General features: G+C 39.2%; 1 pseudogene; it reads left to right on the forward strand.

The window, feature by feature from the left end:
• The first annotated feature begins 4,894 nt into the window (after positions 1-4,894).
• LOC124857767 lies at positions 4,895-12,403 on the forward strand (annotated as a pseudogene).
• The last annotated feature ends 2,420 nt before the right edge of the window (positions 12,404-14,823 follow it).

A 14,823-nucleotide genomic window follows, 5' to 3' on the forward strand; every position in this document is an offset into this window, starting at 1 on the left:
AATGGTGGTGGGAGTGTCATGACAAATAAGTTTATCTTGCTCTCATCAGACCCCAGGACATAGTTCCAGTAATCCATGTCCTTAGTCTGCTTGTCTTCAGCAAAATGTTTGGGTGCTTTCTTGTGCATCATCTTTAGAAAGAGCTTCCGTCTGGAACAACAGCCATGCAGACCAAGCTGATGCAGTGTGCAGCATATGGTCTGGGCGCTGACAGGCTGATCCCACTCCCACCCTTTCAACCTCTGCAGCAATGCTGGCAGCACTCATATGTCTATATGCAAAAGACAACCCCTGGCTATGGTGCTGAGCACTCAGCTTCTTTGGTCGACCATGGGGAGGCTTGTTCTGATTGGAACCTGTCCTGTTAATCCACTGTATGGTCTTGGCCACCGTGCTGCAGCTCAATTTCAGGGCGTTGGCAATCGTTTCATGGCCTAGGCCATCTTTATGTTGGGCAACAGTTCTTTTTTTCAGATCCTCAAAGAACTTTATGCCATGAGGTCCCATGTTGGACTCTGTGACGTGTGAGAGCAATGACACCAGATATAACACACCTGCTCCCTATTGACACTTTGTAACACTAACGAGTCACATCACACTGTGGAGGGAACATGGCCAATTTGGACATTTTCACTTAGGGGTGTACTCACTTTTGTGGCCAGTGGCTTCGAAACGAATGGCTGTGTTGAGGGGACAGCAAATTTACACTGATATACAAGCTGTACACTACTTTACATTGTGTCAAAGTGTAATATCTTAAGTGTTGTCTCATGAAAACATATGGTAAAATATTTTTTTATAAAAATTCAGGTTTCAACTTTAATTTAAAAGCTAAATAAAAACAAAAACTATATATATTTAAAATATATGTTCATCACTTCTGAAAACCAAAGGTAGCAATGACTCAATGCCACATTCATGCTCTCAGATGAGCTGACAAACAGATTCAAGATGGTGTTATCATGATGACTGTGTTCACATCTGTCGTCTTATATAATTGATCTAACGCCAGCAGAATTTCTCTGTGTGCGGGCGGACCTGTTACTGCTCCAAAACCAAAACCCCCGTGTTTTGTTTGTAATGTTGTGATTATTATTATGAATATATTATTTTTTTATTTAATATTATTATTTTAATATTTTATTAAATAATAATTCGGTCTGTTAAGTGTTGTCCGGTGAATACCAGCCCTATCAGGTGGAGGTATTAGGATAATAGTGAAAGGGGTGAAACAAGCTCTGACATCACTGAACAGCAAAACTCTGCACACACATGGAATAAATTCACACAATTTCTTAAAACACAAGAATTTATTAATAAAAATAAGTCAACTCAAAGTCAAACATATTTCAATCAACAAACTCTTCACTATACTATACAATCAAACTAAACTACCAAACAAAATGAAAGAATAAGGAAGACCAATGAACTCTATATTCAATATGAACAAATTAATCAAAGATGGTTAAACGCCATGACTAATAAAATGATGCAACAATTTCATTCAATGTCATTTATGTTTGAGAACCAATGATTATCTGGAGGAATCTGGAAATGAGGTTAAGTTAGTTTTGAAACTAACTTATGCGTGCGATGCTGTAGTCCCGATGCCTTATTCTCTAGGCCTTGGGGGGAAATCCGCTTCAATTAGAGCTGCTTCTAGAGGCCTCAGAAGAAAAGTCAAGCCATGATTGTCTTATGACAACTTTTTTATGAATGAATACTGGGTACTCGAACAGCAATTCACCACTTAATTTTGTTGCATATGATCGGCGTGATCGTAGTCACTTTTGGATCGAAATTAAAGAGTTATGTTTGCTCGCTGGCAAGGAGACATTAATGCATTGTGTCTCTCCGTCCAGTTCTCCTGCTGGAAATCTGTGTGGTAGAGGCCGCCATGTTGGAACACAGCATTTTTGTTCAAACAGTGACATCACAGGGGAGTCAGCTATGAGTCCTCCTCTTCGTGGGCTGGGTTAGACGCAAGTTAGTGTGACACCGAAAAGTGTAGAAAAGTTAATACTGGCCTTTGATCATGTATAGTTCAGAGTCCATAATCTACTATGTTGTAGTCCATGGTTGGGGTCCGAACAGTAAGACATTAGTGGTACATGCTCCCATTTTTTTTTTTATTCTGGGATGGGATGAAAAGGAGGAAACCAAAGAACTGCTGAGCGGCGTGACATTTGAGTAGAAAATAATGTACTACAGTGTATGGGAAACAGAAACAGTAATGATTGCTGTCAGACCATAAACACAAATCATAATAATCAATCAATGTGCTTTTATTAAAGTGAAGTCTCTGGGGCCTAAAGAGGAGCGCTCAAGTGGAAATCTGGACCGATCAATGAGAGAGCCGCCTGTGGCCACCTGCTTGACATAAATGTGGTGATAACAGATGATCTGAGTCGTGTTGAATCAGTAAGAGGGGTGAGGTGTGAGGCACCCTGCTGTAATGAGACAGTTAGCATAGACTGAATAAGAAAGCAATGCAGCAAACAGACATGATTTCATTTGACCAACCCAGGAAATGTTTGTATTCCCACAGAAATTAGCAATGGAAAGCGAATTTGCACTAAATGTTGACATAACAGAGGCATGGTATAATTAAATGTCTTTATGCAACATAATATTCAGCTTTGTTTAATGTGTTCTGTGGACATTTTGTTGCTGGTTGAGCTCAAAGCACTATTTTTGCTTAAGCACATCCTTGTTCTTTTATTTTGCTTATTGTAGCCATAACACTCATATTGAACCTGAAAAAAGAAGACTGAGAACCACACAGGGAGTTAAAGAAAGCCATGAGAGCATCCATTTGAAGGCTTAGCCATCAAGCAGCACAGAGCCATCCCTCCACTCCTCATCAAATCCTCATATCATCTTGCATTTCTGTTAGGAGTGTAATTTATAGAGACTCCTCCTGCTCATTGTGTCATTTGATCTGGTGATGGCAGCTGATCTATTTGTGCATCTCTTTCATCTCTCTGTGAAGGGCATGTTATCTCCCAGGCAGAGACAGCAAAAGCTCTTATGTATACCGCAGATTAACCATTTCAAGATTCATCTCAGCTGTACTGGTGACTTAGCATTTTCTTATAAATCTGAACACATTAGATCTTTATTAGAGCCTAAATTAATCACTGTCATCTATAATACCAATCTAATTCAGTTCTAAGCATGAAATCTCATTTAATACATTTACTCTTGCACTTTTCTGCACTTAAAAGCAGTATAGTGTAGCAGGAAGTAACTCAGCATGAAGACCAGAGTGGGGTCACACAGAAGGGGACCACAGCAGCTTTTGTTCATTGTTATCTAATTACAGCTATTGATTGCCTGACTGTACCCTCGGTGCTCTATTTTTGTTGTTTTAGGGGGTCAGGAGAGAAATTAGTGGGCTGGAATACCCATGAGAGGCCTGGGATAAGTGGCGACAGGACTGGATTAACAGGGGCTCATTGTAGCGGTAACACTGGGGGGTCAGCTGGATACGGACAAGATGGGAGCAAAGGACTGAAAGATAGAGGAAGAAAACGAGTGTGTCAAATCAAAATGACACACAAAGTCTTTAAAAGTAATTCACTCCCTGGTGTCAGGTTATCAGAAATGGCAATAAACATTTTATGCAAAACTGTTCAAATATAACTAATATTGCAAGGTTTATTATTCAAATTCAAAACCAAACCCCATTGTTGATGTCTACTGTATTCTTACATGTATTCAACTGTTCTGAAAAGATCTTCTCATAAGAGCACAAATTTGCAACCAATCAAGGGCTTCTTTAGTTGTATTATTTGTGGTTGAGATAGAACACCTCAAATACCTGGACTGTTGATAGGGACTGAGGTATCAGCTTCCACAGTAAGGCACATACTAAATGCTGAAGATCTCCACGTCTGAACTCTAAGACCTACACCACTACTGATCGAAAAGCTCAAGAAAAATCTGCAAGAAAATTTGTATTTGCTCCCAGTTATATGAATAAACCAAGGAGGTTTTGGGATTCTGTTTTGTGGAACAATAAATGAAAACTGCTGCAACCTGCTGCAAACGTGGATCATGGGCAGTCTCCGGCTTCTTGCAGTGTTCCTGAACAATCTCAGTCAGCTCCTCATAGAAAAGGCTTTGAGTTTCCTAATGTTCTTGAGTTTATTGTTTTTTTAACTGTATATTTGGCTGATTTATGCAAATTGCATAATATTTTGCTAAGTTGTGTATTTCGGGGGGAATTTTAATTTTTTATTGTCTTCAATACGGCTTTTAAACTAAATAGAGCAATCCAGTTTCCTAACAGCTATTTTTATGTAAGCCAATTTTTAACACATTGTCATTGCAATTTGTTTCTGTTTTTTTATTTATTCTTTTATTTCCTTGTGATGGAATTTATTTTACAATTTTATCCTTTTACTCGTCAAAGATATTTTTCATGTACTGTAAATTTACCATTTTGCAGGAATGGGATGAAGAAGAAAATTTAAATTTGGATTTTTTATCACTTTTTGCCGATTTTTCACACTGCAAGGCTTGGTTAATGCTAATAAATCAATTCTCTCTTTTCTTTCATTTATGAAAAAAGGACTTTATTTGCTAAAACTGGTATTTAGGGAGCGGAACGTTCTTAAAAAATTGTGAATATTTATGTTTCCTCAGGACTGAAATTAGAAAGGGCATTAAAAAGAAATTGGCAAATATATTTTTATACATAATATTATTAAGGCAATCTTCAAAAGAGCATTTTTTTTGTCCCCCAGGAACACAGGTGGAACCCAAAATCAGGATATCCCAGAGTGTTCAATAATGGGGCTCTATTGGTTGTGTTGAATAACAATATCCCATGGGCTGCATGTGATTGGCTGTTCTTATCACTTGGCTGATTGCTCATTTGGCCCCTTCCAGAAAACTGACTGAAGCAGCACTTAAAGGCATAGCCTCTCAGGACAAGGTTGGACTTTGAGGTAGGAATCAAAAACATGTGTTTGTGTATGCAACTGATCATTTTTGTAGCAGAATCTAATGTTTTGAGAGATTTTACAATGATAATCTAAAAATGTGCAGATAAATATTCAATTACACATTAATTCACAAACAAAAATGTTATTTTAGTGATGATGTTTTTACAGTCTGTTGATATATTATAGTTATAGCTGTGTTGTATAACTTAACAGGCCAACCTGATATCAACATGTCAGGAAACAAGCTTATACCCCAATGAGAATTGAACACAATTACTTCTGCATATGGATTCTCTGCTCTGCATCCATCAAGTATTTTTAGCCGCAAGCTACATTAGACTGTTTCCCAACAACGGTAGTGAGATATATTTCTACTTCTCTAATGAAATTCGCAGACTTTCTTTTCAAGCAGTAGTTGTTTTTTAGTACTAGATGTTTTAAAGTCATATGAAACCCTTATCATGTTTGTCTTGTGTGTGGTTTAACAGAAGCAGATGGCTTTGAGCGTGGCCGACAGAGCCATTGGGGCCATTATGGGGGCAGCGGTGGCTGATGCAGCAGGTAAGAATTACACCACCTACAGATAATACAAAAATTTAAATATTCCTCATGCAGTTCTATTTGGCCCATTTACTTATAGGTTTGTTATAAAAATCAATACATTTGCAGTTTTCTTTAAAAGCTCAGAATATTTAAAAACCAAATGTTGTTGCTTTCTTAAGTGTTTTAGTGCAAAGACGCATTATCTGTTAGAAACATCTGGACATGCTGATATGGCTCGAGGGAGGTACCTTCATTTCTGAGCCATGTTGATTACATATGTCTCCATAAAAGCTAGAGGGATAAACAAATCTAAAACAACAACTGCATTCTTTCTTCCTACCATGTTAGTTTTAATATACTCTAAAATCTAACATAATTAATGGAGAAACACAGTTCTCAAGCTTTTTAACAACAAGAAAAATCTGAAAAGTTCATATGTAGAATGACCTTTTGGGTAATGTCCCTAACAGCTTTGCACATTTAAAGAGCACATTTTTGCCATATCTTATTTGAAATATAGCTCAGGCTGAACCAGACTGGATGGGGTGAGTCTGTGCACATCAGTTTTTAAGGCTCGGCACAAATTCTTAGTTGAATTTAGGTCTAGACTTTGATTGGGTCATTCTAAAACATGAATGTGGTCTGATCTAAACCATTCTATTAAAGCTCTGGATGAACATTTAGGGTTGTTGTTTCATTGCAAGGTGAAGCTCCGCCCCAATCTGAAGTCTTTATTGACAGTTTTGTTTTCAGGACTGCCCTGTCTTTAGCTCCAACAACCTTTGAGTCTGACTAGATTCCCTATCCAGACTAAATAAAACATATATATTTCTACCACATATTTCTGTGTCCCCAACATGGCTATAGCAAACTCCAACCTGGACTTTTTATGATTTTTTTCTTGCCACGTTTCCATAAATGTAAAATTTAGGGAGTGCATAACTAATAGTTGTCCTGTATATAGAGTCTCCCATCTGAGCTGTGGATCTGTGCAGTTCCCCCAGAGTCACCATGGGCCTCCTGGCTGCCTCCCTAATTAATACTCTCTATATGCAGCCTAGGGGTATCAGAATAAAGAGGGATGAATCCAAATGCACCCCAAACTTTTCAGATTTCATTTTTTTATTTTTATCGTTTAAACCATACATTCTTTTAACTCTACTTTCCAATTTTGCACTACCTTGTGTGGATCTATAAGCTAAAATCCAGGTAAAATACATTATAGTTTGTAACTGGAACTTTACAAAATGTGAAGAAAGTTAAAGGGTGTGAATACTTTTACAAGGCGCTGTATCTCGTGTTACAGACAGACCATCAACAGCAGGTAAAACACTCTAGGAAAGCAGAAAAAAAAAGTATTTTTCAATGTTCTGCTATCTTTCACGTCCTCTGGTTCTGTTAACCCCTACAGCCCAGCCAATGCACTGGATTTACAACTCAGACAGGCTGAAAGAAGTTCTCTCTGATCTGGAACCCTGTCCAGAGTTTCGGCCTCAGTCAGCAAATCCTTTTTACCGTAGGACAACGGGCGAGCAGACCTGCTATGGAGACCAGGCGTACGTCCTGCTGGAGTCACTGAGTCAGTGTGGAGGTACTGGACTTCACCCAAACTGGCAGCAAGAAGTGTGGCCTGCACCAACAAGATATTTTCAGAGCTCTAACTTATTATTATTTGCAAAATGTACCCATGTTTTGATAGATGTCGATGTGAAACACCTGACCAAGCGCTTCTACGAGTTCTTTGGGCCAGGAACAGTGTACGATCTGCCCCTCAATGATCCTTACAGGAAAAAAGGAGGTACTGTGACTGCTCTGCTCTTCAAAGAATTTCTGTTTTCTGTTCATTTCCATATGTGTTAATGACCAACTTTACTGGTTAGAAAGGATGTTACAATCTGTTAAAACCTTCTGTATGTTTCTTTTTGATGAAGGGACAGTACCTGTCCATATAAATGTGGCAGGAGGCACAACTTTCCTATTCTTGGTTGCACTCTCTGTTGCACTGTAAATGTTTGCTGCCTTGTTTTACCGCTAGGATGACATGTAAAATACAGTTCTGCAGTAAATTACCATAGCAGCACAGTACACCTTTGGGTCCACTAAACTGCACACAGCTGTATGTCTTGAATTGATTACATCATCATTGTTTGGAGTTGTTTTCATCATAACTGAACATAAAACTCCACCTACAGAAACCTAAACTCAAGAAAGTATGAGGAAATGTTATTGCCTACTGCATTTCACATCTGAAGTGCTATGAAAAACTATTCCGCTATTTTCAGATTTTTTCTGTTTTTGTCACTCTTAATGTTTCAGATAACCAAGCAGTTTTAATATCAGACAAAGATAACCTGAATTAATACAAAAACAGTTTCTGAATCATGAATTGATTTATTAAGGGGAAAAGCTATCCAAACGGACTTGGTCCTGTGAGGAATAGTAATTACTTCCCAAACAACTGTGGGGTGAGTTTTTCTTTGTGGGAAGAGTAGTCATCGTGCAATCTGAAACTTCTAAGTTTGATTCCAGCTTCCTCCCATTGCATGTCCTTGTCCCCCTGGGCAAGGCACCTAACCCCAAGTTGCCTACCGATCTGCTTATTGGTGTAAGAATTGACGGTGAGTGTGGCGCTAGCGTAAAGCACTTTGAGCGGTTCAAATAAATGAAAAAGCACTAAATAGTTTCAGTGCATTTACAATTTAAATGCAATGATCTGTTGTGTCACCCTTGGTGACAACAACTGCCATCAAGAAGTTTTGATAACTGGCAATAATTCTGGACTTTGACTTGGACACTGCAAAACCTGTGTTTTTGTTGCTGATGTGCTTTGGATCATTGTCCTGCTGCCTAACCCAAATAAGGCAGAGCTTAGGGTTACTAACTGAAGGTCAGACATTCTCCTTTAGGATTTTCTGGTACAGAGCAGAATTTTTAGTTCCACCAATCACCACAAATTATCCAGTTCCTGGCGTAGCAAAGGAGCCCCAGAGCCCCACCATGATGTTTGACTGTATGTTTTTAAACTCTGTGAAAGTCTGACACCAGATATAACAAAATATAATAAAAAACAAAAAAGCTGATCCTCCAAAAAGTTTCCCTTTGGTCTCAACAATCCACAGAAAATAATCCAGAAAATTTTCCGAATTAGTTTTTGTTGCATTCTTAGAGTCATGCCCATTGGCCAGCCACTCCTGGCAAGGGTCACCACTGTTTCATGTTTCTCCCATCTGGAGAAAATTTGAAGCACGACTTCCACCATGAATCCTAAACATGGAGTGGATCATCACCCTCACAGTACTTTGCAGGAGTCCTAAAACCTTTGAAATTGTGTGTAGCAGTTTTCAGGCAGATAGATAGTCAGTAACTCATTTATTTTCTGTTCTTGATTTTTAGTTTTTTTTTGTTTGGGGATAATATGTTGCTTTTTAGGATCCTTTAATCTACTTCATGGTGTCAGACAGTTTCTAGTTAGGTGATTTTCTTGATTCTAAAGGTCTGGCAGTGATCAGGTCTTGATTTGGATAGTGAAATAATGCAGAAAGAGGTGGTTAAACAGAATTTATTCCTGATTTTACAAAATGAGCTAAAATATTATAAGGGCTAGGCTGGTTGGAATAGAGTTATTCCTTTAATATATGAAATCATCACCATCGAAACTACATTCCGCAAATACTCATGATATCCTTGTGTGATATTGAAATTTATCTAGTGATCTTACCTCCATAAAACCGCTCATTGTTTTACTGGTTAGGTCCCAAAGCCATTCTTCCCATTGATGGTCCGTGGAGAAACGGGAGCTTGAAGGCTTTCTTAAGAAATGTTGATGCTGGAAAAGAAGAATCAGGTAAAATAATTTAGACTCACACTCCTACCAGCTGGCACCTGATATATAATGTTCAAAGTTTTTATCCTGTTGTATGTTTTTAAGGCTGCGACGTGGACTGCCAAATAGACAGTGTCACCAAGCTTGCTCCAGTTGTCGCCATGTTCGCTGGGAGACCTGAGATGCTGGAGAAAGTGGAGAGTGCCATACGTGTCACCCAAAACAATGACATGTGTGTGGCTGTGACTCTGGCTGCTGCAAGGTGAGGGGTAGGTGGGGGCAATGATGTGTGCAGTCTCAAACAAAGTGAAATCTTGAATCTTGGTGTGTCGGTCTGTGAAATCAGGTTTTTGGAACACTTCATTCTGAAAGGCCCAGATCCTAATGCACTGGATTCAGTTCTGGCTCAGCTGAATGACCTGAACAGGAAGAACCCTCAGGAGCTGGACAGGGCTGTCATTGGTAAGGGTTTATATATCAGTCAGTCATTTTCTACTGCTTATTCCATAGTGGGTCACAGGGGAGCTGGTGCCCATCTCCAGCAGTCTATGGGCAAGAAGCAGGGTACACCCTGGACAGGTCGCCAGTCCATCACAGGTCAACACACAAACACTCATTCATACACCTAAGGGCAATTTAGAGTTACCAATTAACCTAACAAGCATGTCTTTGGACTGTGGGAGGAAGCCGGTGTACCCGGTGAGAACCCACACATGCACGGAGAGAACATGCAAACTCCATGCCTGAAGACCCCAGGCTGGGAATTGAACCCAGGACCTTCTTGCTGCAAGGCAACAGTGCTACCAACTGCACCACCGTGCAGGGTTTTTATATATATATATATATATATAGTATTTGGTTGTATTTACCTTAGAAATTAAAACTGTGAAATTGGGGTTTGTAAAGTATAGCTTCAAGGGGATAGAGTAAACAAGAAACTGGTGGAATGAAATCTTGAGTAGTATGTGAAATGAGCCATAACCTCAATTCAGTCAGGATGCCTCTCAAATTTAATTCCACCGAGCAAAGACACTGTTAATGAAAAGACCTGCAGCAGCTTTAAGCATTTCCTAGAGGTTTTCTACAAGAAAAGCTGTACATGCCAATGTTTGTCTTGATATTGTACAGAGGAAAGTGATTTCACTCAGCCTTTAAATAAAAACGGACAGAAAAAAGTCTTATATGCAGAACATAAGTTATCTTTATGTAAGACTACAGTTTCTCTGTTATGATTAAAAATAACCGCTGAATCTTGTTTCTCTTCTTCTCTGTCTCGACTGAAGCGCATATCAGCCAGGTGAAGGAGAACGTAGCCAAAGCATCCCATCAGCTCATACCTGCTGTGTTCACTAACACATGAGGTAAGCCAGTAGATAGCAGCAGGACTCAGGTCTGTTGACTTGGCATTGCCTGCACGCCCTTCCTGAAAGTAGATTCATCATTAGGCCCTCTTGCCTTTGATCTCTAATGGTCTCCCTCCTCCCTCATTTTTTATTTTGGCCTGCTGAGTCGACTGTTTCAGGTTTTAAAAAGCTTTTAAAGTTCTCCTTGCTAGATCCGTTCACATCCTTACTAATGGTGTCTAAATAGTACAGCAAATGACAGTGCTTTGTAGATAATTAAAAGCTTCCCTGTGACTGTCTGTGTCCAGCTTTGCCCGGTGCATTCCAGGGAGCGCTGCATGGAGTCCTGTCTCTGAATCAGCTGGATGAGGCAGTGAGGGACACAATTCGCCGCGGGGGATGCACCGCCAGCAGAGCCTCCTTCATTGGAGCCTGTTTCGGGGCCCAGGTACAGTAGGAATGGGGATGTCAGTCACTGACATGATTAGAAGCAGAAAAAGAAAATTGTTTTGTCTTGTAGCTTTACCTGACTTGAGTATCATGCAACATATTGTAGGACTATGTAACAGTAAAGATGTATAAAAAGCCAAAAATTGAATTCATTTTTTTATTGCAGTAGCATAACAGCGAACTGAAAATTATTATGTAAATATGAGGAATAAACATGGTGGAGGATATGTAATGCTGGGGTTCTGTTCTGTTTCTCGTCCGAAGGCCCTGGGGGTTTGGGGAGTGAATGGTCAACTCTTGGGAACACTAAAAAATCATTTGTGAAGAATTTGGGGGACTCTGCCAGAAATCCAGAACATAGGTTGACATTGACCAGATCAACGCAAGAAAGGTTCAGCAAACACATAATCAAACTTCTTCCATGGCCATCTCAGTCCTTAGGGCAACAAATGTGTACAAGAGAAACCCGGATTCTGGACTCCTAGAGAGATGGTGCAATAAATAATCATATCAAAGATCATTCTCTCTGTATGCTCTTACCTTCTGGAATGGTATAAAGAGCACAGCGTATTCACAGTAATGGTGGCAATCATTTTGTTTAAAAAAGACACAGAGAGAATTTTTTTTTTATTTCCCACCAACTAAATATCCTTAAATTAAAGGGTGCATTTTTCTAAAATTTCCAGGTTGAGATTATGCTTCTGCAATAAAAGTAGGCTTTTATTTTATAGATCATTTCCAGTAAGCCTAGCGGATACTGTCCAACACTGGTGCTGTCAACAAAAGCCTGAACCAATCCCTGCTTTCTGCATGGCTTAATCAGAAACAATCCTTGAAATATATTTTGCATTCATTCTTATTTATAGTTGTGAAACTCTTTCTAGTTTGACAGTGAGCTCAGGTATTCCAAGAGCTCGGCATTCATTTGTCATCTTATTGTATTTGCAGACCGGTCTCCAGGGAATCCCAGAATCATGGAGGAAGAGGACGTTCAGATACCCTCTGCTGTTGGAGCTTGCTGAAAATGTGGTTAGCAAACAGAAGCAATTATAGCTTAACATCCATTATTGCCCAAATACGACCTTTTCTACCAAGCGCAGACTTTCTCATGTTACAGATGTGCTTTGACATAGCAGTTCATGGTAGTTGCATTCTAAAGTCTTATGCTGAGTGTAACTTGAAAAATATTTGCTTTGTCAAAGCTTCATTTTGTAAAAAAGGAGAGAGAGTGTATGTAGAAGTGTGTGTAACTTGTGTGTGCTCAAAATAAAAAATTTTTGTTAACTACGGTACCTGTATGGGTCTGTGATCTTCTTTGCTGCTTAATCTTAGGAAACGTGTCTGATGAGAAAGTCATCTGCTGCAGTCAAGCTTCAGCAGCATTTCTATCTTCTTCTTCCTCCGAGTACGTTCTGTTATTTTGAAGTGAAAGAGCAGCATCGGACAGATTTACTTCTGGAACGAGCAGAGATTGCAACCTACTCCTCTCTCAGAGGAGCTTCTTTGCCTTTATGAAAGTGCTGACTTCAATATTCACATGTTTAAAGCATCCACCCCAACACTCCTGAAAGTTAGCCAAGTACAAGGCAATGCCAGAAACTTAATGTCTTTAACTTGGTGTGGGTATAAAAATGTGGTGTGTAGGCTACTTAGTTGCCTTTACAGCCCACTTTTTAAAAATGATAAATGGAAAGTAGTTTAATATTTAAACTCTAAAATGATTAATGCCTCACATTGTATATTGCTATCTTTATTTAAATGCATGCTATATTTAATGCAAAAAATTTGAACTTTGCATAACAAGAAGAAAACACAGTTGCAGTTACAATGGTGTGGTTATAGCCAGCATGAAAGGAGCAAAAGGTTGAATCTGGGAGCCAATATTTAGGAGGGTGCAAAGGTTGTGACCAGCAGAAACATTCCTCTCTGTGCCTGTCTTCCTCCCAAACCGCAGGCAGCGTGCTCATTCTGAAATAATTACATCCAGACATAAGGAGCATTTCAGTCCTTTCCAAAAATAATCTGCCAAATTCTACTTCCTGTTGATAGTTTAGCACAAGAAGAGGCTTGTTAAATGTTTTCTTTTGAGTGTGCATTCAGTCCCACTCAGAGCAAAGTGTCACATCACTCTAACACTAATGGTGTTAACTTTTCATCAAAATATAAAAAACAATACAGCCACTGAGCAGATGAATGTTTCTTCTGATCCTTCTGCTGTTTTAGATAGAGGGAATGGACGGTTGAAGGAAAACACACAATAAAATGAATTTTTGGCCTCTCGTCTTGGCAGAATTGTTTTAGTTTACCTACACTAGATAATTGTCAGACCAGAACAGCCTGTTTAAGGTCATGTCACCGCATTTGAATCAGATTTTAGTTCAGACTTTGACTAGGCCACTCTAGTCACTAGTTTTTTGAGCCATTATCAATGAACTTGATTGCGTGCTTTGGATCAGTGGTAACAAACTAATGGTTGGATATTCTCCTGCCGGATTTCATGAGAGAGATCAGAAGTATTAATTTCATAGAATACTTTAAATCGTCCAGGTTCCCAGGCAGCAAGCCCCAGGCCATCACATTACCACCACTATGTTTGACTGTCAGTGTAATGTTCTTTTTTTAAATGCCACCATTTGAAATGTATTTAGTTGTGAGCAATTATATTAACCTCTGTGTGGATAACACACACCCCCATCTAGTGATATTCTTCCCAAATAGCAAACCCTCAATCACATGATACCTGAATAAACTGCTGAACAAGAAAAAAGGAGCCTTCAGAGAGGAGGACTAGGAAATATTAAGGAGTATGCAGAAGCAACTTAAAGTCAAGATAAGAGAAAGCAAGAAGGTTTACAGGAAGAAGCTGGGGAGCAAGCTCTAGCAAAACAATTTTAAAGATGTTTGGTCAGAGGATTCGAGCAGAAGGAGGATTAGACAGATAAACGTTTGGACAGAGCCAATTACCTAAACAAATTCTTCAATAGATTCAGTTTAGGAACACGCTCAGCATCCTCCTCTCCTGTCCACAGCCAAACAGACATCCCACCCTCCTTTGACCCTAAGCTTTCCTGTCACACCTCAAATGTTAAATCTTCCACCTCAGCCATGGACCCTTCCGTTTCTACATGTTTTTCTTCAACCAAACCAGAAAGTGCTGAAATCATCATCCAGGTGCTTCAACAAACCCACTGTCATCTGGACAAAGCAGATCATGTTTTTTGATTTATCCAGTGCATTTACCACAATTCAACCTGATTTGCTTTGTCAGAAAATCCAGAGGACTCATCATCTGTTCGGGTAGCAGCACCAGAGCATGTGACTTTAAAAAGCTCAACAAGTTAATAAAGAAGCCTGACTGTGTTCTGGGGACTCCTGTAGAACATCTGGAGATAAATGTGCAAAGAAGAGTTCTTCATAAAATGAAGACAACAACAGAGTCTTCAGTCAGAGGCTTCTTCAGATCTGCTGTAAGACAGACTGCTACAGGAAATTCTTCCTGCCCACAACCATCAGCATCTACATCAACTCTTTGAAGAAACCTTTATAATATGAGCTACAACAGCCTTTAGTTTCCCTTTGGGATTAATAAAGTATTTTTTTAATTGAATTTTGTATTTACTCAGTTATTTTTAACATAAATACTTGTTTAATAATTTGAAATTTTTAAGTAAAAACAGAATAATATGTAAGGAGACAAATGCTTTTTGACCGC

This window comes from Girardinichthys multiradiatus, chromosome 21 (assembly GCF_021462225.1).
Source record: "Girardinichthys multiradiatus isolate DD_20200921_A chromosome 21, DD_fGirMul_XY1, whole genome shotgun sequence".
Lineage (NCBI taxonomy): Eukaryota > Metazoa > Chordata > Actinopteri > Cyprinodontiformes > Goodeidae > Girardinichthys > Girardinichthys multiradiatus.